A 24,015-nucleotide genomic window follows, 5' to 3' on the forward strand; every position below is an offset into this window, starting at 1 on the left:
GAAGGAGATGTTGATGATGTTCCGGAGTTGGGGTGCAATGATGGAGTCGGCCTTGTTGAAGACGTGGTGGGAGCAGGGGTCGGTTGGGGATCCGGAGTGGATGGTGTTCATCGTGCGGGTGGTGTCTTCGGTGCTGACCGGGGTCCAGTTGCAGAGGGTGGTGGTGGGGGGCGTTGTTTCGGTAGTTGGGTGCGTCGAAGCTGTTGTGCATGTCGGCGATCTTGCGGTGGAAGAAGGAGGCGAGTGAGTCGTACAGGTCTTGCGAGGGTGTGATCTTGTTGTTTCCGGCGCTGGGGTTGGAGAGCTCTTTGACGATGCTGAAGAGTTCCTTGCTGTTGTGGGTGTTGTTGTCCAGCCGTTCTTTGAATGTTGTCCTTTTGGTGGTGCGGATCAGCTGGTGGTGTGTGCGGGTGGCGTTCTTGAGGGCGGTCATGTTTTCTGTGGTCTGGTCGTGGCGCCAGGCTTTTTCGAGGGTGCGGCAGTTTTTCTTGGATGTTTTGAGTTCGTTGGTGAACCACGAGGCTTTTTTGCTGCCGTGTCTGCTGGGAGGGTTCTTAAGTGGTGCGAGGTCGTCGGCGCAGTTGATGAGCCACTGTGTGAAGATGCGGGCTGCTTCAGAGGGTCCGTTGTGTTGGTGGGAGGGTTCTGGCTGAGGGAGGTGGTGAGGTGGTCGGCGGTGATCTTGCTCCAGCTCCTGCGGGGAACCTGTTGCGGGTGGTGGTGGGTCGTGGTTCTCTTGAAGCTGAAGTGGACGCAGCTGTGATCAGTCCAGTGAAGTGGCTGAAGGAGATGTGCTTGCTGGAGGAGAAGATGGGGTCAAGCGTGTGGCCGGCGTAGTGGGTGGGGGTGTTCACCAGTTGCTTGAGTCCAAGGTTGGCGAGGTTGTCCAGCAGGGTAGTGGTGTTGCTGTCGTTGTTGTTCTCCAGGTGGAAGGTGAGGTCCCCTAGGAGGATGTTGTCAGAGGAGGTGAAGGCGTGCGGGCTGATGAAGTCTGCGATGGCTTCGCTGAATTGTGTGCGTGGTCCCGGGGTTCTGTAGATGAGAGTGCCTCTGAGGGTGGTCTTGGGGTCGGTGTGTATCTGGAAGTGGAGGTGCTCGGCGGCGGTGAGGGTGTCGACGGAGTTGGTCGTGATGCGGATGGTGTTCCTGTGGACGAAGGCAATGCCTCCTCCGGTCTGGTTGACGCGGTCATTCCGGGTGATCTTGTATCCGTCCGGGATGGCTATGGCGATGTCGGGGGCTGAGGAGGCGTTCATCCATGTTTCCGTGAGGAAGGCGACATCTGGAGATGTTTTGTCGAGCAGGTTCCAGAGTTCGACGGCGTGTCTGTGGACGGAGCGGGTGTTGAGCAGGATGCACTTGAGGTGGTTGTTGCTGGTGCCTGGCCTTTCGGATGCGGTGATGGTCCGGAGGCAGGTGAACTTGCAGGCTTGGCAGGTGAAGGGTCCGTGGGTGTGTTTCGGTGTGGCTCGGTAGCAGGCGGGGTTCCGGTCGGGTTTGAGTGCGTTGAGGGTGGCGGAGTCATGCGTCCGTCGTGTTGGCTGGCATCTTCGGGGGCCAGGAGTCTTGGCGCTGGGCGCGGTCCAGGCGTGGACGGGCGTAGACGGGCTTGCCTTTGGCGTGCCTTCGGCGCACGAATGGCGCGCCTGCTGCGCGTGTCCGCTGCGCGCGTCCGCTGCGCTTCCGCGCGGCGACCTCCATAAATGTCGAAGTGGGAGGGAGGAGCAGCTGGGAGGCGGGAGCGGGGTGGCCAATGGGCGGTCGAGGGGGGGTACAGAAGAGAAAAGGGGGCGGGCTGCAGGGGAGCAGCGGCGGGGAGAGGGGAGGGGAAGAACGGCGGGAAACAGACACGGGGAACAGGGACTATGAAAATACGACAACACAAAGGAACTGGCACAACAATACTGGGCACAATAAAAGTACAACAGAACCTGGCACTCAGCTGGCGAGAGTGCGGGAGACACGGGCACAGGTGTGATCCACGCTGCTCTGGAGCGGACAGCAGCTGAGGGCTCACGGCAGCAGAGGGGGCAGGAGCCTTGGGCACCGACGGGGGGGAGCCGCGCGGTGTGTGGAGCGACCGGCCCTGCAGGGGTCAGAAATGTTACTGATGATAAGCCAATCCCGGTGCCCATACTAAACAGTAACTCTGCATTTTGTGTACAAGGAACAGGACATATCCCGGTAGGAGACAGCCGGTGCAATTACACCTATCGATTACGTACCTTTAGTAGTCCGCCATTAATAACAGCTCCGAATGTTTATTTTGTTTGTGGAGAGAACGCATATACTTGGCTTCCCCGGGGGTGGATGGGTCATTGTTATTTATCCTTCCTGTATCCACCTGTGTATATAGCTCCCTCAAATTATCATAAGGATCATCGGTTAGATGGACAAGGGTCACTAATAAAACGCGATAAAAGAGAATTGGACATGTCTGAAGTAGATCAAGCTGATACCCCGGAGCAGCATTTCGTTGATATTGTAAAGGGGGTGTTTCCTATCTGGGGACCCATAATAACCAGTAAAGAGGTGAGACAATTATCCAGAGTAGTTGAAAGAGTCATTATTACTACTGCCGGTATATTGACCAATATGACTGTAGAGCTTAAAGCTACGAGACTCGCCTCTCTTCAGAATCGTATGGTGCTAGACGTCATCTTGGCAGATCGAGGAGGAGCTTTCCGGGTCATCGGTAGCTCCTGTTGTGTATATATTCCTGACTCCGCCCCCTCTGTCCATTTAGCCATTCAGAAATTACACCGGTTAGCAGCAGAAATACATACTGATACAGGAAGTTGGTCCCTCTCCGGCTGGTTTTGGGGCCTACTGTCTGCCTGGGGATCGAAGATCTTAATGGTACTAGAAGGTATAGTGGGTGTCCTTTTCACTTGTTGCTTATGTATACATTGTGGGCCTGCCTGTTGTTCCTATTGCGCCAGGAGAGTATCCTCTGCCCTGGTACCCTCACCCTTGATGAAGGAAAAATCTCAGATGGTACAACAGGAAATTCGTGATTTGATGCAGATAGACAAGGGTATCTTTGAGGATTAATTTAGCTACATCCCGCTAAAAGGGCGGTTCTGTGGTACAGAATTCCCTTTTCTTGCTTGCTAACATGATAATTATTAGCCTGGTGTAGCTGCATACACGTTTATTCATAGTTATGTACCATTTAATGTTAATAACGGAAAGTAGCCTTTGTTTCTTCTTATAAGTTAAGTTGCACAGTAGTTAGAGAAACCACACTAACGCCATTTTTACATTTGTCGAATCGGGCCTGAGTAGTGATCACGTGTTGTTTTCCCTGTTACCCAGCAAGTCCCAATTAGTTGAGTTACAAGACAGCTGAATTTGTGATGTTTTCTCTGCTCTAAGGCCCAAGGTTGCATCTGGTTTTAGAGGTGATAAGCACATTCTTGCCGGTGCCGGGCTGTTACTCCCATGTACCGAGACGAAAGGGATTTACCCTTTCTGACCTTCCCCATAATAGCAGAAACAGACTTCTGAGCAGGCTTTGTGTGCCTTATATTGTCCTTCCTTAAGATCCTGTACCTATTGGTAGGCTGACAAATATGGTTATTTCATGTAATGTAACTATGGTATAAATGACTTGTCTCATGTATAAACCGTCAGTCTTCTCGGCTCACTGACTTGGTGTGGACGAGGGGGCTCATCTGCGCAGAGTCTTTTTGTTAATAAACGATTACCTTTTCTTCACTGCCAACTGACTGGTTATTTGGTGATAGTTATTGGGCTATTGGTAAGTGTGGCCCTTCTCGATATTTTTCCAGTACAACAACATGTCAATCCTCAACTCTACTCTCAATTCTATTCAAAACTGGATGTTAGCTCATCAACTCATTCGGAATCCTTCCAAAACTGAATTCCTCCTCCTCTCTACCTCGCTCTCTCCTCCTCCGGTTGGATGAATAACCTGAATTTACTGAACAATAAACCTATCGTTGTCGACAGCGCTAAATCCCTTGGTGTCATTCTCGACAAAAAGCTCAATCTACTCTCCCACATCAATTCCATTCCAAAGAATGCTCGATACCAACTGCGTCTTCTCTGAGGGATTGGACGTTTCCTTTCTGAACGAGACCTAAAAACCTTGGTCCAATCACTGGTTCTCTCAAGATTGGACTATTACAATTAGCTACTTGCTGGCCTCCCCAAATCTCACCTTTCCTCTCTTAAATCCGTACTCCACTCAGCGGCTCGTTTTGTCTTTGGGGCCGAAAAGAAGTGACCACATCACACCCATACTTTTTTCTCTTCGATGGTGTCAAGCTATCCACGTCGTCCCTTACCTTGCTTGAACAGATGCCCTCTAGGATGACGCAGATGATTCCGCAGAGACGCAAGGGACCAACTTCCCTGATTACTAACTAACACTTACTGATTCTAATATCACAGCAAGAAATTAACTAGAAATTAGGGAGGAGGGCCGGTACTGGACGTTGCAGTGAAGACTCTTGATTCTTGCTGTCGACCTGCGAGGCAACAAGCACAGAAGACTTTACTATTCAGGTCCTATAGTTTCCTCCTATTCTACTCTAAATCTTTTAACTAATCTAGTTAAGGCACTTAAGACTCTAACTGGATGTCTAGACGTTCCCCTACCTGCGATCAGTAAGGAGTTGGCCTTCGTCCAGTATTTCTTTATGGTGGTGAAGACGATGTCGTCAAGTGTCCTCTAGGATAAGTGGTCAGCTTGTAGGCTTGTATGCTCTAGTTGAATTAGGTTGCAATAAACGTCTTGCTTCCTAGACTTGGGGTTCTTAATAATCTTCCTCTAATTTCGGAAAGATAAGCAAAGATACACAATATCCTATACCTTAACAACAACAAGAGATGACTGTATTCGCAATCAAAATATGGCTCTAAATAACACTCATGAAAACCTAAACAAAGTTCTTCTTTAGAAAACTGAGGTACAAGAAACAGAATAGTCCAAAGTCTTTTCCTTGCGTTTTCTTCTGTGAAGCAAAGTTCCAAAAATTGTTATTGACCTTTCTTGCGAAGGGCGCCTTTAACCAAAAAAATGAAAGTACTTAGCTTTCTGACTCTTTGTCTTCTAGGGTCATCATCGCAGTTGCAGAGAACGATTCGCCATTATGAAGAGCAATGAAGATGTCCTGCCGGTATGGAGAATCCTTCCAGGTAAGTCCCAAGTCCAGACGCGACCTTCTTCAAAGGAAGTCTGAAGGCAAAGCGCCTTCCAGAAGGCTGGGTGCGGTTTAAATACTGGGCCGCACCCAGCTCCACCCGGTTACGCACACAGAAAGTGCGCGAGATAGAAGCTTCCTGAATCCCCTCAGAAGCGCACCAAAAAGGCGCGTGCGAGGGATGCGAGGAGAACGCTCTCAGAGCGAAGGCCTGGCTTCCGTCAGCGCTCAAAGCGAAGGCCTGGTCTTCTGACAGCGCTGGCTCCTAATCCTGAAATAAAACGCATGAGAACACAGAAACCTGCACCAAACATTGGAAATAACCACAATAGTTCACAAGGCATGAAATACTGTACCACCAAACACACTGATTTGAAGCGTGCGGGCGCACGGGACAGGGGTGGGTTTCAAAAAGGGAAATACTACAGAAGCCTACAGGGGATATGTAGTTCTTAAGGAAGGGCAGGTGTGGAATCATGACAGTACTCCCTCCTCACGATCCCCCCAAGAACGGTGGAAATGGGTCTAGGTTTATCTGGGAATCTTAAATGAAAGTTCCGAATCAATCTGGGAGCATTTTTAAGATGTTCTAGAGGCTCCCATGATCTTTCCTCAGGACCATAACCCTTCCAGTCGATGAGGTAAAATAACCTTCCTCTAACTCTCTTGGAATCCAAGATTGATCTTACTTCAAATTCTGAGTTGCCTTCAACAATGATAGGAGGTGGGGACTTGGGAATACGAGTTTGAGGATGAAAAGGCTTGATTAGAGAGACATGGAAGACTGGATGTATCAAGTACTTACTAGGGAGGGTCAATCTAACACAAACTGGATTTAGTATTTTCTCAATGGAAAAGGGGCCAATAAATTTTGGATTGAATTTTCTGTTCCCTCTTAATTTCAAATTTTTCGTACTCAACCATACTTTGTCACCTATTTCATAAAGAGGTTGTTCGGATCGATGTTTATCCTTGGCTTCTTTTTGAGATTCTTTCGCTTTGGCCAAGTTGAATTTAGCATCCTCCTGAATGGTGAATATCTGGGACACATAGTCATAAACTGTGGGTACGGAATCATTGATGTTATTGTTGGAGTTTTCAGGGATGCTTTTTGGATGAAAACCGAAATTACAAAAGAATGGGGACATTTTAATAGAAGAATGCTCAGAGTTGTTGTAGGCGAACTCCAAAGGACTTAACAGATCGGACCATTCTTCGGAAACATTAGGTAACATACAACGAAGATATTGTTCAATAGTCTGGTTAGTTCTTTCAGTTAAACCATCGGTTTGAGGATGGTAACTAGAGGATAAACGAACCTCCATATGTAACAAAGAACTCAGTTTCTGCCAAACCTTAGAAACAAACTGTGATCCCCTGTCCGAAATGACAACCGAAGGAATTCCGTGTAATCTTATCACATGGATCATGAGCAAATGAGCAAGCTCCAATGCAGTGGGAAGCTTTTTTAAAGGAACAAAATGGGCCATACGGGTAAACTGGTCTACAACAGTCAAAATTGTATTGAATCCCTTCTTGGTTTCAGGTAGTTCAACAATGAAGTCTAATGATATAGTATGCCATGGTTGAGGAGGAATAGGTAATGGCATCAACAAACCACTAGGAGCCTGATGAGAGGACTTGTGCTGGATACAGATGCTACAAGTTTCCACAAATTGTTTAATGTCTTTAGACATAGAAGGCCACCAAAACTTCCTCTTGATGAGTTCCATAGTTTTTATAACGCTTGGGTGGGCTGACAGAACCGTATCATGATGAAGGTGAATAATGGATCTTTGAATTTTCTAATTTGGAACAAAGATCAAGTCGTGGACCATCAGCAAACCGTCCTTCTCAAAAAGAAAAGGATGATCTTTTCTCCAAAGCTCCAATGCCTTTTCTTTCAGAGCTTCTTTAATGTCGTTAATGATGTCACAAACAGTTAAACTTCCCTGAAAACAAGAAGTTGGGATTACAGGGTGAACGACTACCGGTTGATCCGACGTCATTTCTCCTAGTCTGGATAAAGCATCTGCTTTTAAATTTTCCTTTCCTGGGCGATATGTGATTACAAAATTGTAGTCATTAAAAAACATGGACCAACGCAGTTGCCTAGCAGATAAAGCCTTTACAGATCTTAGAGCTTGGAGATTCCTGTGATCAGTATAAATCGTTACAGGATGACGAGCTCCTAATAGGTAATGACGCCATTCTTCAAACACTGCTTTGATTGCCAACAACTCCTTGTCGGCAATTGCATAATTTTGTTCGGCTTCTGATAATTTTCTTGAGAAATAGGCTATAGGGTGCATTTGGCCAGTATCTGAATCTCGTTGTGAAAGAATGCCACCCAATGCAAATTGAGAGGCGTCTGCTTCCACAATAAAAGGTAGATTGGGGTCTGGATGACTTAAAATTGGAGCCATGGTAAATAACTTTTTTAGGTTTTGAAATGCTTCATCAGCGGCTGGGGACCATAAAAACTTGGCTCCTTTTCTCAACAGTTTGGTAATAGGTGTTATAACCTGAGAAAAGTTCTGAATGAATCTGCGGTAAAAATTTGCAAACCCTAGAAAACTTTGGATTTGTTTCACAGAAGTGGGACTTGGCCAGGTTGTTACAGCTTCTACCTTTTTAGGGTCCATTTCTATTCCCTCGGGGCTAATAATATAGCCCAGAAAATCCACTTTGGAAACGTGAAATAGACTCTTTTCCAATTTCACGAAGAGTGAGTTTGAAAGTAGTTTCTGAAGAATGGCGCGAACCTGTTTTACATGATCTTCCTCGGAATCAGAATATATGAGAATATCATCAATGTAGACTACACAGCAGATGTCAATGAACTCATGTAATACCTCATTTATAAAAAACTGGAAGGCTGCAGGAGCGTTACACAAACCAAATGGCATGACTTGGTATTCAAAGAGACCGAATTTAGTACGGAATGCTGTCTTCCATTCGTCTCCTTTTCTTACTCTAACTAAATGGTATGCTCCGCGTAAGTCCAATTTTGTATAAATTTTAGCCTTTTTTATTTGGTCTAATAGTGTAGGGATCAAAGGCAAGGGGTACCTGTTCTTAATGGTTACGTTGTTTAAGGCTCTATAGTCTATGCACGTGCGCAGCTCCCCCCCTTTTTTGGAATGAAAAAAAGAGCTGATGAAACTGGAGACTTAGAGTGCCTTATGAAGCCATTAGCAAGATACTCATCTAGATATTCTCTGAGATGAGCGTTTTCTGCCTCCGTAAGAGCATATATTCGACTGCAAGGTAAGGTAGCTCCAGGCATCAAATCTATTCTACAGTCAAAATCTCTATGTGGTGGAAGGGTGTTGGCCTTCTTTTTGTCAAAAACGTCAGACAGGTTGTTATATTCTGATGGCACCCCTTCCAGAATTAGTATATTGGGTGATTCCATTCCAAAGTCAAAACCTTGAACCACATCCTTAGATCTCTTAGTAAGGAAACAATGATCAGTGCAAGCAGGAGATTGAAAAGTGATAGTCTTGGTTACCCAATCTATGGACGGGTTATGTTTTACTAACCAAGGGATTCCTAAAATCATTTTGAATTGAGGGGCATCAATAATGTCTAATTGAATTCTCTCCCTATGTATAGGAGAACAATCCATTTCTAAAACCTCAGACTGCCTATTTACTGGACCCGAAGTCAATTCTTTGCCATCCACAGCTCTGACGATTTCTGGATGGTCCTTTGACAAGGATCTGAAGCCTAACTGAAGGAAGAAATGAGAGTCTATAAAATTACCGGTAGCACCAGAATCTATGATGGCTTCCACCTGTCTAGAGTAAGATTCTGGAAGCAGACCTCGAAGTTCTACAAGAATTGAAAAGTGTCTACAACCAATGGGAGGAAGAGTTGAGGCCAAACTAGAGAACAAACTCGATAAACCGACCTCTCCCTTTACCGAGTTTTCTAGTTTTCCGACTTTTCTTGTGTGACTGCTAAATCGGATGACCTAACTTTAAATTTGTTTGGTCGTGTGGGACATTCCTTCACAAAGTGTCCTGTCTTCCCACAATAGAGGCATTGATTTAATCGCCGCCTCTTTTCTTTCTCCTCCTTTGACAAGGGACCTCGGATAGAACCTATCTGCATAGGTTCTGCAGTATCAGATTTGGAACTAGGTTCTCGGTTAGGTGCTGATGCGGATCTTTCCTTAAAGAAAACTAATTTGTGTTCTGACTTCCCTCTTTCTCCCCTTCTTTCGGAAATTCGATGATTTAATTTCACCACTAAGTCAATGAAGGCACTTATTTCTTCGGGGGGGTCTAAAATCTGGGTGATCATGTCTTTCAATTCGTCCTTCAATCCCCTATAAAAGAGTGAGATTCTTTTGTCGTGAGGCCAATCAGCTTCTAACACCAAACGATTGAAGGTAGATATATAATGTAACAAATCGGATGAGCCTTGCTTTAAACCTAACAGCTCATTGTCAGCTGACTGAACAAATAGATGTTTAGCAAACATCTTCTTTAAAGCCCTCTCAAAATCCCTGAAGTTATACAAGATCCGATCATCACTTTCTACTAAGGGGACTGACCAAAGGGCAGCGTCTCCACCCATGTAGGATAACATGAATGCAACTCTGGAAGAATCATCAGGAAAAGCTGTGGTTTTTGCTATAAAGTGTAAATGACATTGTTGCAAGAACACTGAGAACTTATTGCAATCCCCATAAAACCTCTCAGGGGTGGCTAAAGGGGTGGGTACCGGAGTCACAACATGGACTTGTGTTGGAGTACTAGAACTGGAGGACCCCTGAAAAGTGGCTGACTTCTGCTGCACTGTGTCCTGGAGAGAGGATAAATCCCTACGTAAAGCAGCGTTATCCTGCCTAATTGCTTCTAACACAGCGGCCAAATCCTGCATAGATACCTGATCCATTGCGTCTGGGCGGAATTATCAACGTGGGCTTTGCCTTCTGTCAAGCTATCCACGTCGTCCCTTACCTTGCTTGAACAGATGCCCTCTAGGATGACGCAGATGATTCCGCAGAGACGCAAGGGACCAACTTCCCTGATTACTAACTAACACTTACTGATTCTAATATCACAGCAAGAAATTAACTAGAAATTAGGGAGGAGGGCCGGTACTGGACGTTGCAGTGAAGACTCTTGATTCTTGCTGTCGACCTGCGAGGCAACAAGCACAGAAGACTTTACTATTCAGGTCATATAGTTTCCTCCTATTCTACTCTAAATCTTTTAACTAATCTAGTTAAGGCACTTAAGACTCTAACTGGATGTCTAGACGTTCCCCTACCTGCGATCAGTAAGGAGTTGGCCTTCGTCCAGTATTTCTTTATGGTGGTGAAGACGATGTCGTCAAGTGTCCTCTAGGATAAGTGGTCAGCTTGTAGGCTTGTATGCTCTAGTTGAATTAGGTTGCAATAAACGTCTTGCTTCCTAGACTTGGGGTTCTTAATAATCTTCCTCTAATTTCGGAAAGATAAGCAAAGATACACAATATCCTATACCTTAACAACAACAAGAGATGACTGTATTCGCAATCAAAATATGGCTCTAAATAACACTCATGAAAACCTAAACAAAGTTCTTCTTTAGAAAACTGAGGTACAAGAAACAGAATAGTCCAAAGTCTTTTCCTTGCGTTTTCTTCTGTGAAGCAAAGTTCCAAAAATTGTTATTGACCTTTCTTGCGAAGGGCGCCTTTAACCAAAAAAATTAAAGTACTTAGCTTTCTGACTCTTTGTCTTCTAGGGTCATCATCGCAGTTGCAGAGAACGATTCGCCATTATGAAGAGCAATGAAGATGTCCTGCCGGTATGGAGAATCCTTCCAGGTAAGTCCCAAGTCCAGACGCGACCTTCTTCAAAGGAAGTCTGAAGGCAAAGCGCCTTCCAGAAGGCTGGGTGCGGTTTAAATACTAGGCCGCACCCAGCTCCACCCGGTTACGCACACAGAAAGTGCGCCAGATAGAAGCTTCCTGAATCCCCTCAGAAGCGCACCAAAAAGGCGCGTGCGAGGGATGCGAGGAGAACGCTCTCAGAGCGAAGGCCTGGCTTCCGTCAGCGCTCAAAGCGAAGGCCTGGTCTTCTGACAGCGCTGGCTCCTAATCCTGAAATAAAACGCATGAGAACACAGAAACCTGCACCAAACATTGGAAATAACCACAATAGTTCACAAGGCATGAAATACTGTACCACCAAACACACTGATTTGAAGCGTGCGGGCGCACGGGACAGGGGTGGGTTTCAAAAAGGGAAATACTACAGAAGCCTAAAGGGGATATGTAGTTCTTAAGGAAGGGCAGGTGTGGAATCATAACAGATGGCTTCCCATTGAAGGAAGATCAATCTTCAAGACTGTCTGTATTACCCACAAAGCTTTGCACACTTCCTCCCCTCGATACCTGGCGAATAAACTGAAAAACTCTGGAGGCTCTAGAGCATCTCGTAATGCGGAAAAGTTACTGCTTGAGCCCCCCACCCTCAAAAGGGAAAGATTGATGGCTTAATCCTTCTCAGGCAATGCGGTGAGAATCTGGAACTCGCTTCCTCCACTACTCCGTACCACCTCCTCTACCCAGAGCTTCAAAGCTGACCTCAAATCTCTTCTCTTCCAAAGACACTTCCAGAACTAATACACCCCTTTTCATGCCTCTCAAGGAAGTTCTTGCAATGTTGTAAATAAGTAACCTGTGCCTGTACGATCCTAATCCTAGTGTGCCTTTTGACTTTTGTGTGACTGCCATCTATTGTTTTATTTTACTTTTTCTTCTTGCTTGTTGTATTTTGTAACTTGTAAGTATGTAAATTTCCTCATGTAACGGTCTTGGTTCTAATGTAAAGCGCTCTGACACCTTTGGGTAAAGTCTGTGCTCTATAAAACGGCATTAAATAAATAAATAGCTAAATAAATGTTTAAAAAAGTGAGGCGCTGAAAGAGCCAGTGATGGAAACAAAGAGCTCTCGCCTCAGGGGGGGACAACTACTGGAGCAGGGCTTGGATGGGGTGTGGTCTTCAGGCTCTAAACCCCTGGGGTGACGGAGAAGGGGTACCTCTGGACTCTGAACCCCTGTGAGGGGCGTCCTGGGACCTCTGGGCTCTAAATCCCTGTGAGGGGCAGCTGGGGGGTCCGACCTCCATGTGCTAAACCTCTGGGGGGAGGTGCTCTAAACCCCTGGGGGTGATGAGGAAGGGGTACCTCTGGGCTCTGAACACTTGTGAGGGACAGCCGGGGGTCCACTGGGCTCTACATCCCTGTGAGGGGCGGGCGGGGTGTCCTCTGAGCTGTAAACCCCTGTGAGGGGCGTCCGGGGGTCCTCTGGGCTCTAAATCCCTGTGAGGGGCGTTCGGGGGTCCACTGGGCTCTAAATCCCTGTGAGGGGCGTCCGGGGGTCCTCTGGGTTGTAAACCCCTGTGAGGGGCGTCCGGGGGGGGGCTGTCTGGGCTCTACATCCCTGTGAAGGGCATCCGGGGGTCCTCTGGGCTGTAAACCCCTGTGAGGGGCGTCTGGGGGGGCTGTCTGGGCTCTACATCCCTGTGAGGGGCATCCGGGGGTCCTCTGGGCTCTAAACCCCTGTGAGGGGCGTCTGGGGGGGCTGTCTGGGCTGTAAACCCCTGTGAGGGGCGTCCGGGGGGTCCTCTGGGCTCTACATCCCTGTGTGGGGCTGGCGGGGTGTCCTCTGAGCTGTAAACCCCTGTGAGGGGCGTCCGGGGGTCCTCTGGTCTATACATCCCTGTGAGGGGCGGGCGGGGTGTCCTTTGGGCTGTAAACCCCTGTGAGGGGTGTCCGGGGGTCCTCTGGGCTCTAAACCCCTGTGAGGGGCATCCGGGGGTCCTCCAGGCGCTAAACCCCTGAGGGGAGGTGCTCTTAACCCCTGGGGGTGGGAGAGGAGCTCTGGGCACTTAGCCCCTTGGGGGCGGCCATGGGGCCTCAGGCTCCTGCCCTCTGTTGAGCCTGCCCCTGCTCCCAACAGGGTCTGTGCTATGAAGCCCCTGTACAGAGAGGCATTCTGGGGCAGGTGCCTGGACGCCAGGCACCCAAGGTACCCTTGGTTTATTTATGCATATGGTTCCCCTCTGGGTCACACGGTCCTGTCTGCTCCCTGGTATACTAGCAGAAGTTTGGGAGGGCAAGGCATCACCTAGGGTGGTTCCAACAGAGGTAGAAGGTCCAGGGGTGCCAGGTCTATATCTTGCTTCGTAAGTTCTAACGTAACAAAGGAACTGTATTCGAAGCTCTGGACCATAAGAGCTAGGGTGGTGACTGACTGAATGCGATGGACATTCTCTGACAAGTGCTGTACACAGATAACTGGGTGAGAGGAAGTAAGGCAGGCTTGATAACTCTTACCTCCACCCGCATTGGCACTCCTTGTCAGGAGTAGCTTGTCGAAGGTCTTGCTCTTCAGCCAGGCAAAGTTAACATTGAACCAACACCAAACTAATTGTTTTAGGTCATCCTGGGCGCATATATATGAAGGGCTGTGTGAGGCAGGTACTGCGGATACTAGATCCCCCTCCGAGTTGCAGACTCAGCAGGATATGTTAACAGGTGGAGCGATGGGAATCCCAAGGCATTTAAGGGGACAGCCGGTCGTAAGCCACCCTGGGAGGGGTGGTGTAATTGTGCAGGCACTGGAATAGCTTCTGTAGAAGCGGCGGCCCGGGAGGTGGCGGGGTGTCTCCCCCCTCACCACTGGGGTCTGACAGCTGGGAGGCACTGATTTGACTTTCCAGGGTAGGAGGGTCCTGCTGCCAGAATTGAATTTCCCTGGGTGTAATTATGCATCAATCCGTGAACAGAGGGGTTTTGGTTTTATCAGGCTAAGTCCACAGGAAGTTGAAAAAGGACGGGGGCACCTGTCCAGGAGGGGCATGCTGGCCTCTGGTCCAGTATGGGCTTGGACTTGTTTTGCTGGTCCTGGGAGAGGCCCGGGAATCAGCAGGATTTAGGTAAAGATGCCTACCTTGGTGGGGGGCCCTGGTTGTGACGGTGGCCACCCCCAGGGCTGTGGAGGAGTTACAGGGCGATCCAGAGTCTGCAAGGTACAGAAGGGTACTACATGCAACAGCACAACAAGGGTGCTAAACCAAGGATACCCAGGGATGGCTTAGCGGGTCCCCTGGAAGTACGACGGCGCCCCGTTAGTCCTAAGGGCAGTTGTGGGGCAGAGCAACTGGGGGCTGCCTGGAACGCTCCGCCCCCCTTTTGGGGGGGGCGTGAGGTAGGGCATGGACTAACGGTCCACGAATAGGAGTGGTGGCCCCTCACAAAATTGGTAAGCACCGATTGGCTAAGGCCACAATGTAATTTGGCTCATCAGGCGGGCAGGCAGCATAGGGCTGGCCTGCCCTTGGATCGCCCGGAAGATAACCCACCATGTTGGCACATTTGTTATGCAAATAAACCTGCAGCAATTTTCTCCAATAAAAAGGTGGTGTGTGGTTTATTTATGTATTTTGCTGTGCGAAAACTGAGAAGGTGTCTTGTGGTTTATTTAGGTATGTTTCTTTATGAGAACTAAGAAGTGTTGCCGATATTGGCACTATGCCCTCTGTTCAGCCTACCTCTGCTCCCCAGCAGGGTCTTTGCTGTGAAGCCCCTGTACAGAGAGACATTCTGGGGCAGGGCCTGGGTGCCCTTCATCCTCGGTACCCCTGGTGAGGTGGGTGAAGATGGACCCCCCCACTATAGCCCCTGATGGTGACTCTCCCTGCCCCCCTGTCTGTCCGTGAGGCTGGAGGTCTCGGCCAGTCTGCGTGAGGTTGGCACAGGTGCACGTGCCCTGTGCGTGAGCGCGTCCCCTGCGCGCTCAGCTGATCCCGCCGCACTTCGTGGCTCTTTATAGCAGGCAAAGGTTGAACCCTCGGAGTTTTATGGCCAGACCCAGGCAGGGGGCCAAAGGCAGCAGCTGAGAGAGTATTTATCACCCAGTCATCGAAACTCCGCTCCTTGTACCAATCACGACTTATCTCAAGGAGACCCAGACAAGCACTGGCAGCTACAAGGAGGCTGGAGAAAACACCCTGCCAAGCTGTGAACTTTGACCCCCGCCCACTCTGCACATCCCAGGCACCCTGCCAACCCTGCGCGAGGCCTCGCAGCTGGAGATCACTGGGGTGAATCAGAGTGACACTAACGGTAACACCTAGGCGTGAAGCGGGGTGCTCCCAGACCAAGTGCTTAATTTGAGCAGGGTTGCAGAACGAGAAAGGGAGCAGAGGGGGGGAGGGGAGGAGGTAGCCGATGGAAAGGCAGTGACAATGGATTAAAATATGAGAGATGAAAAGCAACCTCAAGTGGAACAGAGGGGCGGGAAGCACGGGTGATGGATGGAAGAGGCACGAGACGGACAGCAGACCAGCACAAGCCCTGGTGTCCGGTGGCCCCATCATTCAGCAGCACCGGCTGTGGCTTCTAGACACTCTTTGGGCCCCGGCACTTACTGCTTTACAAATTAAGTCCTAGCAGAATTTGTGTCCAGTGACCCCTCATTCAGCAGCACCGGCCGTGGCTTCCGGAACAATCTTTGGGCCCCGGCACTTACTGCTTTACAAATTAAGCCCTAGGGGCCCGATTCACAGAACTAACTTAAGACAAAATCCTAAACTTACTACTTTTGGTATTCACAGAAGTTAGGATTCTGTCTTCTGTTTGTCTTAAGTCAGACTTAAGACAAAATCCTAACTTAAGTCTGTCTCAAGTCTGTCTTAAGTCTGTCTTAAGACAAACTTAAGACAAAATCCTAACTTCTGTGAATACCAAAAGTAGTAAGTTTAGGATTTTGTCTTAAGTGAGTTCTGTGAATCGGCCCCATAGTTCGGTGTCACATCCCTCGGCAGCACCGGCAGGGGTGTCCAAGAGAAGCCTCGGGTGTTGACACTTATTGACACATTCAGCCCTGGGTGCACCCGTTTGCACCCCGACTCACCGCACACTGTCACCACTGAGAGAGAGTCCTGCCTTTGTCTGTCCCACGCCTTCTGGCAGTGATGAGTTTGAGTTTTGGATGCAAAGGTGGTAGCCTCATAGCTCCACATTCATTCTGAGTTTTTTAGGTCTCGGCTGCCGATAGCAGCGCGCATGCCTTGCTCTCGGCATTCGAGAGCTTCTTGAAATCAATACGATTTTGGAAGGGGACTTGATGCCCCGCCCATCTTTTTAATTGGGTAGCATCATCTTCCATGCAAAATGCTGGCTTCTGATTGTAAAGGAGGCTTCTTAGTCCCTCCTTGTTGCCACCTTGTCTCCTTTTGACCCCGCCCACAGGGATTGGATCATTTTCTGGCGGCGTGTTACTATCTCCTTTAATTACAGGGTGAGGACTTTTATTGTCATTCCTGCTGGAGCAAGGCGCACGCTGTGTACTTATTGTCATTCCAGCTTGTTTTTTTTATGTTTCCGTTGCGCGGTCCGGAGGTGCACTCGCTATTCCCGTTGCACACAGTGCAAAGAGGCTCGCTTACTTTGCTTGTTTTGTTATAACGCGTAACAAGCCCGAGAGTGCTAGCATGCGGAGGTACACTGGCTGTTCCCGTTGTTTGCCTTCAGTGATTTGATGTCGCCGTCCGGTGAAATCTGTGATTATTTCAATCTGAAAAAGTGTGAACATACCGCTGTAGATCGAAGACGTTTTTTTTATAACAACACCTCCAAACAGGGAGCTGGATTTAAAGTTGTGTGGATTGAAACTGTTGTATATTAATAATAAGGAACAAGTTGGAAAATAATTAAGTCACAGAGGAGCGAGATGTAAGAATAACCTGTTCTGCAGCGGATTTTGTAAAAGCAGACTTGTGCTGCGCGTGTTTATGGCCAAAACAACCTACAAAGTGGCGTACCTCATTATTTTGCAAATACCTCATATGTTTTCTTCATCACAATCTTTTTTTCTGCTCTGGAAATGTTCAGAGTGGGTCAATATGCGGAAGGCCTCGGACATGAAGGGGGGGCTTGAAGTATGTGAAGGACAGCCCCTGGTGGACCCACACTGACAGTAACCCCATAACATCCATACAACACCCCGCACTGAGCAATGGCCTTACACAACATAGGAGCCCTGTTGGACTTGGCCCTAAACTTTTTGCTTTTGCTTTTAATGGTGACCTGGTGGTGGTGATTTTTGGTTTCTGCGCACTTTCACTGTGTCCCAGTGGAAAGTGCGTGCGCACTCTGAGTGCATGTGGTAAGATAAGCCTGCCCTCCGATAGGAATGCATGGGGAATGTATGTGTCCCTGGTAGTTCCTGATGCGTGGTATGTGCGGACTCATGTGATTGAATGCTGCGCAATGATGTATGCGGCGTGCATGTGTCTAGTGTGGAAGTGCCACTTCTAGACATGGCTGTGCGTGTGCTGTAAAGGTGCTGGCGTGTGATTGGCTGGAGCTGGCTGGGGTGCCAGGCTCCATGAGTCATGATGGGTCTGCCCGGTGGTGAGGGTTGAGATTAGCATGTGTGATGTGAGGGAGTGGTGCACCTTGGTCCTGAATAGGGCTGGGCTTTCCCCACACAATGCTGGCTCCGCCCCCTGTGGTGCGTCTAACGACCCTAGCCCTGACAGTGAATAGAGTGAGGGGCTGAGCACATCAAGAGTGCTCACAAACCAGCTGCGACTGGTTTTGCCCCCTCCTCACCCTGAGCCAGACAAAGGAATACTATGTATAAAAAGGGGCTGTGTCCCCTTACAAACTGTTCTCTTCTTGGATCCTGTTGCTGAGGGGGGCTGTTGCTGCTGGGCGCCAGGAGAACCGCCACTGGGGAGTGCCTTCCTGCCTAGGAGGACCCTGTGAGCTGGCTCTGGGCCCAGCCTTGCCCCCCCACATCCTGAGAGACTCTTGCTGGACTTTGGGGGCCTGAACTTTCCCCTAGCGCTTGGGAACGCTGTATATTGGCCCTTAGCGATTAAGAGCCCAGCCAGCCAAGCCTCCCGCCGCGTCATCAGGAGAGGAGCAGGAAGTAAAGCGGGACGCCTGACCGTGGGCGGGCCACGCAGGACGGAAGTGCGGCCGGAAGTAGGGTTGCAGGGCTTCCGTTTGAGCAGGAGAGCCCCGGGTCCGCGAGGGAAGAGACAACGCCGCAGGAGCCCCTAGGAGCGGGAGCTCCAGAGCAGCAAACAGCCAGTGAGTGACTGCGGAAGGAGAGGGGGGCGTCGGGGCACATTGCCGGTGCCTGCCCCTCCCCTCCAATGCGAGGCCGGTGGTGCTGAGAGGCCCGTGGGGCCTCACCTGATTCCGAGTCCCCCGAGCGGGACTCCCACGTCCTTGGGGCCAGATTGGACCAGAGCCCACGAGGCTCAGGAGGCGCATGGTGATTTCAAGCCCACGAGGGCTCTGGGGCAGATTTGGTGACGAGCCCCGAGAGGCTACAGAGCGCCAAAAGTTATTTTTAGAGCCAGAGAGGCTCTAGGGCATATAGCAAGTTTGAGTACCCCGGGAGGGACTCCACCGATCAGAGGGCATTTGTTTTAGAGCCTGAGATGCTCCCCCCGTCTTCCCAGGCCCCATTTTGTTGAGGAGCCCACGAGGGGCTCAGGCTCCTTATTGTTGGTTGAGCCAGAGAGGCTCAGGGGCATTGCCTTGCTGTAGAGCCCAGCGAGGCTCCAAGGGGACAGTTGATTTGGTCAGAGCCTGCGAGGCTCCAACGTTGGCCCCATCATTATTGCTACAGCTGCCCAGCACTTAGTGGGCAGCTGCTCCGTTTAGGCCCCTGACATTTGGGACAGTCACAGGTGGTGACTGTGATTTCTGCGCAATTGTTTCTGCACCTCTGAATGTTTTTATGTGTCATGTGCCTTGCCCTTACACCTCTGAATGTGTTGTTGATGCATCATGTGTTTTCCTTCCCTACACCTCTGAATGTTTATGCATCATGTGTAATGTTCCTATGCCTATACCCCTAAATGTATGGTGATACTTAGGTGGTTGTTCTTGCTAGTACAGGTGGTGCTAGTGAGGTCCAGGTTCCCTGCGTGACATTTTCCTAAGGTGGTTAGGGTTGCGTAGGTGGTACTTACCTGTTACCAGTAGTTACTGGTTGTGTGCTAATTTGTGCTACAGTGATTTTATATTCTATGTTCTAAGTGCTTATTCTATCAAGTGCTAAGTTCTAAAAGTGCATATTCCTGACAGTGGTCCATGTGGCCCTGTCTTGTACATATCCCCTGTAAATTCTGCCCGTGCCTGTTGGCACATTGTAAAGTGTGTGTTTTTATCTAATGTGTTTTGGTGTAATACAAAGGCTATTTTTATACATAACCTTGTGTGGAGTTTCCTTTGTGGTGGGCCTTGGGTGTTGTTGCTGGGGGTGCGTGCGCAAACACTTAACTCACATTGCCTCCGAGTTTAGCCTTGCTGCTCGTGCTACGTTATATAGGGGGTGAGCAGGGGTTATCTTGGCGTGTAACTCCCCTGCCCTGACGTGGAAGTGGTGGTCTCTGACTGACTTTGGCGCAAGCCCTGGCCAGCCAGGGATCCCATTTCTAACATGCCCCCTGCGTAACATAATGAGGGGCCCTAGGTGTCGATTGCCTCACAGACATCCATTGGCCTATAGTAACATCATGGCAACAGGCCCCCAACCCTCTTAGCATGCATCCCGCAAATAAAACACTCCACAGAAGTGTTAACCTGGGAAAAGCTGCTGCAGGTTTATTACATACAACGTTATGTATTCATTGTGGGTTAGCTTACGGGCGATCCAAGCAGCACCGCGGCGAACCACCTAGATTACCACCCCTTCTGGTAATCCCTTCCAGGATCACCTGACCCTTGGTCCCTTGTACTCACGCCCCTTTCGGGGTGGAGCGTAGCTAGGCAAGCCCCCGGCTGCTCAGGCCCACAACCGTCCGAAGGACTAATGGGGCGCCGACACAGGTTCCAGGAACCTCCCATGAGGCCCCTGGTGTTAGGCTCTGGCACCCCTATGTGCCATGCTGAGGTACCCTTCTGTACCCATCTGCTTCCAGATCGCCCTGTAACTCCGACTGCAACGAAAATGAAAACATTAAAAAGTTCTGGCCATATCCCCTACGCCGACACGCTGGGTAAGCGGTAGGGTGGGAGATTGCGTGTCCCCTCCTGAGGCATCCACGGCGCGTCCGGTGCATCAAAGAGGCAGGTAAAATGGCGAGGGTGACTTATGTAACCCTCGCCCTGCCTGGTGCACCGGACGTGACGTAGCGCTCCACGACCCCCACGAGAATCCTCCTCTCGCCACCCCCCCCTTGAGGACAAGAATGGGGTGGGAAGGGGGCGGGGGAAGCCCAATGTCACTAGAGGGCCGCCCTCTTGAGTGGCCCCCTACGGTGGCCTCTGGCAGCCACATAGTAACATCATGTGTTAACTTGGGAAAAGCTGCTGCAGGTTTATTACATACAACGTTATGTAATCATTGTGGATTAGCTTACGGGTGATCCAAGGGCAGGCAGCCTTCTCGCCACCTGCCCCCTGATGAGCCAAGCAGCACCGCTGCGAACCACCTATATGCTGCCCTTTCTGGTCATCCCTTCCAGGATCACCTGACCCATGGTCCCTTGTACTACACACATATATACAACAAATATATACAAAACAGACAAAAAAAAGTGAACAAAATTCATAGAAATGATGCGTAATCCTTTTCACCCAAAAAGCTAAAGCAAAATAAAGTGCCCTCCTAATCGTAACAGGAAGTACACTATGAGGTAGTCAAGCACAATCGGTTCTATTAATTCATGAACCTAAATTTCGAGATTGTGTCTGCAAATAAATTTCCGTGTTGATTGGTATCATCAGACTCCTTTTTAGGTCTCCTCTAGGCAGCGCTTGCGCTGTCTCGTTGAGACATGCAGTATACACTATAGTGTATATAAGCTCCGCCCACTCTCCACCCATCTCCACACCATCATTTTCATTGGCTGGTGTCTTAAATGGTGCCTTCTGATTGGTTGTAGGTTTGTTAGACCCTCCTTATGATGGACATGTCTTCATTTGTGTCCTTTCATGGCTATTGGCCCCTTTACTGCACAGACTACTTTCTTCCGTTGCCTTCTCACACCCCTTACTATTGCATTGCCAATGCTTGTTTTATTTGTCTTCCATCACTACTATTGCATTGCCAATTCTTGTTTTATTTGTCTCTTCCCACAATGCATCTGACATCTCTGTTTAATTATTTATGATTAATACAGCCCAAGCCTCACTTTAATGTAATTATCATTAATGCCCACACCTTTAATTTAATTATTATTATTTATAATTCATACAGTCCAAGCCGAGGATCGAACTCTGCTCTCCAGCTCCAACGTTGAAGACAAGCCCCTTAAAGGGGTTTATCTTTGTTTCCATTGTGTGCCCTTCACAGTGCACCTGGGACACAAGCAGGCGTCCACTTCAGCGTGCTTAAGCATGCGTGTGATGAGTGGATTCGTGCGTGTGATGAGTGAATGTGTGTGTGCCTGTGCGTGTGATGAGTGGATGCGTGTGTGTGCGTGTGCGTGTGATGAGTGGATGCGTGTGTGTGCGTGTGATGAGTGGATGCGTGTGTGTGCGTGTGATGAGTGGATGCGTGTGTGTGCGTGTGATGAGTGGATTCGTGCGTGTGATGAGTGAATGTGTGTGTGCCTGTGCGTGTGATGAGTGGATGCGTGTGTGTGCGTGTGCATGTGATGAGTGGATGCGTGTGTGTGCGTGTGATGAGTGGATGCGTGTGTGTGCCTGTGCCTGTGATGAGTGGTTGCGTGCATGTGCTTGTGCATGTGAGGAGTGGATGTGTGTGTTATGTTATGTTATGTTATATATGTTTATATAGCGCGCGGCTGCCCCAGCCAAGGGGCGTCCCGGCGCTAGCTGTCTGTGTCCAAAGGAGACTGCTGGAGAAGTAGACTGCAGGTGATACAACATAACTAACGGAAAAGGTAGCTTTTCTGAAGGATAGGAGATCCTTCATCCCACGAGTCTGGGCTGGAAGTTCGTTCCAAAGCTTTGCTGCCAAGTATCTGAATGAGCGACCGCCCGTCCGACTTAATTTAATGCAAGGTACAGTGGCCAAATTGTGTCCCTCCGACCATAGAGTGCGTCGAGGAACGTAAGATGAGAGCAGTGGAGACAGCATGGGGGGAGGCAAGTTTCAGAATTTTAAAAGCAAGGCATAGGGTTTTAAAATGAATCCTTTTTTCTACAGGGAGCCAATGTAGACTCTTAAGGGTAGTAGTAACAGATTTATGGCGGGGAAGGCCCGTCAGAGCTCTTGCGGCGACATTTTGGACTCGCTGCAATCTGGCTCTCTCAGCTACGTCAGTTCCTAGCAGCAAGGAGCTAGCGTAGTCCAGCCGTGAGAGAATAGCTGATTGTACCACCAGTTGGCGGGTATGGTGATCAAAGTATTTTAAGATAGGCCGTAGGTTTCGTAATATTCCAAAGCAGGTGGCCGCCACTTTTTTTGTGTGATGGATAAAGTTCAAGGCAGAGTCCACCCATACTCCTAAGTTTTTTACAACGTTTTTGGGCACAGGTGGTTGACCCACAGTCTCAGGCCACCAATTGTACCCCCAGGCCGTTGTGTCTTTACCTAACAGCAGGACCTCCGTCTTGCCGGCATTAAGTTGGAGGTAATTTGATGTCATCCAGCTGGTGATGTCTGCGAGAGTCTGTTTGAAATTCAGCGCACTCAGGCCACTCTCGTCTTTTAATGCTACCACCAGCTGGGTATCGTCGGCATAGGACACGAGTGAAAGCCCGCGATTCCTGGCTACCTCTGCCAAAGGATGGACATAAACATTGAACAAGGTGGGGCTGAGGGCAGATCCCTGAGGTACACCCTGTTCAACAGGACATATCTTGGAGAGATACGGCGGGATGGAGACCCTGAAAGATCTATCTGACAAGAAGGCCTTGAACCAGCTAAGAGCCTGATCAGAAACCCCTACTTCCTCTAGTCTGGACAACAGCACCTTGTGTGAAACCGTATCAAAGGCAGCACTGAGATCTAAAAGAATCAGTGCTGCCGTTCCTCCTGAGTCTAGTATAGTCCGGAGATGTTCAATAACGCTCAGGAGGGCGGTTTCGGTGCTGTGCCCGGCCCGCAAACCATGTTGGGATTTGTCTAGAATGGAATTGGACACCAAAAAGTTCGTCAAGGTGGAATTAATGTGGGCTTCTGCCACTTTGGCTGGCCAAGGAAGTAGAGAAATGGGCCTGAAGTTTTCAGGTAGGTTGGGGTCAAGTGTGGGTTTCTTTATGATAGGAGAGATCCATGCTTGCTTCCAGCTGGCGGGAATACTGGCCGTAAGAAAAGACAAGTTGATAATATCTCTAAGAGGGCCTAGTATTGTCTCGCCGGCGTCTCTGAATTGTTCAGGTTTCAGTTGATCTGCAGGTGAGCCAGATTTAATTTTATTACATAATGTCAGAAGGTTTTCTTGACTAAGTGCCGGAATGGTGGAAAGTTTGGGTCTGTTAGGGTCTGCTGTGGGAATAGGTTAAGAAATAGTCGGAAAGGAGTTGTAGATTTTCTTAATTTTGTCCATGACAAAAGTGGCCAGGTTATCGCATAATGTGGGTGAGGTGTTAGAGTTATTTACTGTTTTTTAGCACTGAGCTCTTTCAAGATTCTAAAAATAGTTTTGGAAGCATTCTGGCTGTTGTTGATCTCAGTAGCGTAGTATGCTGCTCTTATCCTACATATATTGCGGTGGTAACTTTTTTGTAGCTGGACATACCAGGTCTTGGACATAGGATCGTAGTCCCTTCTCCATCTACGTTCTGCTATCCTTTCTTTGTAAAATCAGCTCGTCATTAAACCAAGGGCTGGATTCATGAGATCGTGACTTGATCCACTTCACTGGGATCAACGTATCTAAGGCTCTGTTGATCC

Source organism: Lissotriton helveticus, chromosome 10 (genome assembly GCF_964261635.1).
Source record: "Lissotriton helveticus chromosome 10, aLisHel1.1, whole genome shotgun sequence".
Lineage (NCBI taxonomy): Eukaryota > Metazoa > Chordata > Amphibia > Caudata > Salamandridae > Lissotriton > Lissotriton helveticus.